This window comes from Penaeus monodon, chromosome 5, assembly GCF_015228065.2.
Source record: "Penaeus monodon isolate SGIC_2016 chromosome 5, NSTDA_Pmon_1, whole genome shotgun sequence".
Lineage (NCBI taxonomy): Eukaryota > Metazoa > Arthropoda > Malacostraca > Decapoda > Penaeidae > Penaeus > Penaeus monodon.
This window is the reverse complement of record NC_051390.1, coordinates 54,253,427-54,255,926: the sequence shown is the minus strand read 5'-3', so window position 1 is coordinate 54,255,926 and position 2,500 is coordinate 54,253,427. Positions and strand designations below refer to the sequence as shown.

The 2,500-nt window shown below is 35.5% G+C and overlaps 1 long non-coding RNA gene across 1 annotated transcript in view; it reads left to right on the top strand.

The window, feature by feature from the left end:
* Window positions 1-397: 397 nt before the first annotated feature.
* Window positions 398-2,500, top strand: part of LOC119573357 — a 2,462-nt gene continuing 359 nt past the window's right edge. Inside the window, exons 1-5 of the long non-coding RNA XR_005228798.1 lie at window positions 398-494; window positions 696-745; window positions 1,091-1,256; window positions 1,597-1,873; window positions 2,108-2,500. The exon at window positions 2,108-2,500 is cut by the window's right edge and continues 359 nt beyond it. This is a non-coding gene — a long non-coding RNA (uncharacterized LOC119573357). The remainder of the gene's footprint in view (window positions 495-695; window positions 746-1,090; window positions 1,257-1,596; window positions 1,874-2,107) is intronic.

Genomic DNA, 2,500 nt, shown 5'->3' with positions numbered 1-2,500 from the left:
TTTTCACAGGCTTGTCCAATCTGCCAGATCAGAATTTTCTTTAAGAGACAGTAATTTGGTGTATAAGGGAAAAGATGCTACATGCTGATCCACAAAAAATGGGGATTAATATTAGATTCAATAAAAAAATATATTTATATCTGGCAATGTCCCTCATTTGAGCAATCGGCCAGTGTTGACAACTCGTGTTTATAACACGTAATTATCCCAAAAATATGCACATTAAATGTTTTAAATACATGTAAACCCCAACAGACACTCCATAAAGATCACAAGAATAAAAAATGTTTCACATATCACATCAAAAAACAACGTCAGCCATGGTTCATGCAGTCGTTAGTGAAATACAATGCACGATTAATAATAATTTGGCAACTCAGTATGACCCACTATAAATGTTAGTTCTTCGGAAGGGATTGGCAGTTACAAACACAAACCGTCTAGAAAAAGCAAGTAGTGGATTACATTCACCCAACAGCAATATTTCAACAGAGGTCAGGATCACGAGTTAAATTCATTTTTTTTTTTTTTTTTTTTTTTTTTTTTTTTTTTTATGGAGTCATATTAGTTCAGTTCTCGTTAAGGAATATCCTCATCTTTCTTTGCTCTAAAGTTGAGTGTGTATGTATTTTTTTTTTTTTTTTTTTTTTTTACAGAAGTTTGTAAATATTTATTCATAATTTATTCTTTCACAGACTTCGTCTAAGCAAGTGAACAGCAATCTCCAATCACCATGAATAAAGTTGTAAGTATTTATTTATTTATTTATTTATCATTATTTATCTTAGTATGAAATATGCTTTAGATTTTACGTACTTTATATTTTAGTGAATCTCGAAGCATTTACTTTGATCTAGTATAACTAACATTTATTTATTTTTGTTTTATTTGTTAATTTATTTGTTATTATTATTATTATCATTAGTAGTAGTAGTAGTATTGGTAGTAGTAATGAATGTGTAGTAAAAACATAAAAAATATCCAACTGAAAATGACCACGACCAATTTTTAAAAAACAGAAACAACAAAGTCAACACACACACGAAAAAGACCATCAGTAACCATATTCTTTTTATCCATTTCCAAACAGCTGCTGATTGTGCTGGTGTTGGCTGTGCTGATGGGCCTGACATGCGCTATGCCACAGGTGATCATAACACGCCAGAGAAAATTCCCCGGAGAGAGGCGCCTGGGTACTGTGAACTATGGCCAGTACCGCTTCGGCAAGAGAGGGTATCAGAGGAAGAACCATTCTAGTAAGTAGGATGTTTTTCGACTTGCGTGCAACTGTCTGCTAGGTTTATTTGAGAGATTGATGTGGATATGTATACTATAAATGCAGTATATACACGGTTGTATGCATACCTTGATATTTATTAAAATGCTGTATACATACCTAAATCTGTATTAAAAGGCTGCATACATACCGAGATCTCTCTATGTTTATGTCTATATACTTGCACGGTATAAAACGAATTGTGCAAGTGTCTTTATTTATGAATTATGTTACTACAGCCATTGTTTCTTCACCTAAATTGACATAATTGCACATTTAGGGGCAAACATCTAAATCAATCTTCCTTTTCTCTTTAACAGGAAAGAACTGAGAAGGAAAATACTAAAAAACGACGTAATTTGTGGGCAATGACCCCCCGCCGACCAAAGCCTCCTTGGGGGAAAGGGAAGGGTAGAAAGAGGGGGGAAGGGAGGGGAAAGGAGGCTTTGGTAAGTAGGAAGTAAACAAGATCACTCCGTAGACTTTAGTAGGCGCCTCGGCAACCGTTGAAGACAGACCATATAAGTCGAAACGCTCCGTGGGTACGAATTATCAAGCAATACAGTCGCAAGCAAAAGGCAGAGAGGAAGACACTTGGTAAGGAACACTGATGTAATACGTAATAGGGAATAAGGGTTAGGTGTTCCGTTTCTCTCTCTCTTCCTTGCTTTTTTTATCTCTCTCTTGCTCTTCTCTGTTCAATTTCCGCTCCCTCTTTTTTTTTTTCTCTCTCTCTCTCATGAGTTTAATGTCATACCAAACGACAGTATATAAAGTACTAAAATTTAACATTAAGAAGATTAACTTATACAGCATTTCCTCCACCCACAGAAGCCAGTGACTGCAGGCGAGATATGACGAGACCCTGATCGCTTCGCTAACACCGCTTTTTCATCATATTCCTAAAGGGTTCATTGTTATCCTACAACACTGAAGACTACCTGAAGTGTATCTAAAGTCTTGAAGTCTGAGAGTCTGAAGTTTGGTTCAAAGTTTGGGTTCAGAAAATTGCTGGGACTTCAGTTTCAGTCTGAAGTTTGGCTCAAAGTCTGGGTTCAGAAGGGTGTTGGACTTCAGCTTCAGGATAGAATGATTGTGTATAGCTGAATGGTAATATTTATATAATAGCAGAGCTTATAATGACTGTCTGCTGAATGCCTAGTGATATTTTGTTGTTTTGTTTACTGAATATTCTTGAGTGTGTATGTTTTATTTATCAACACT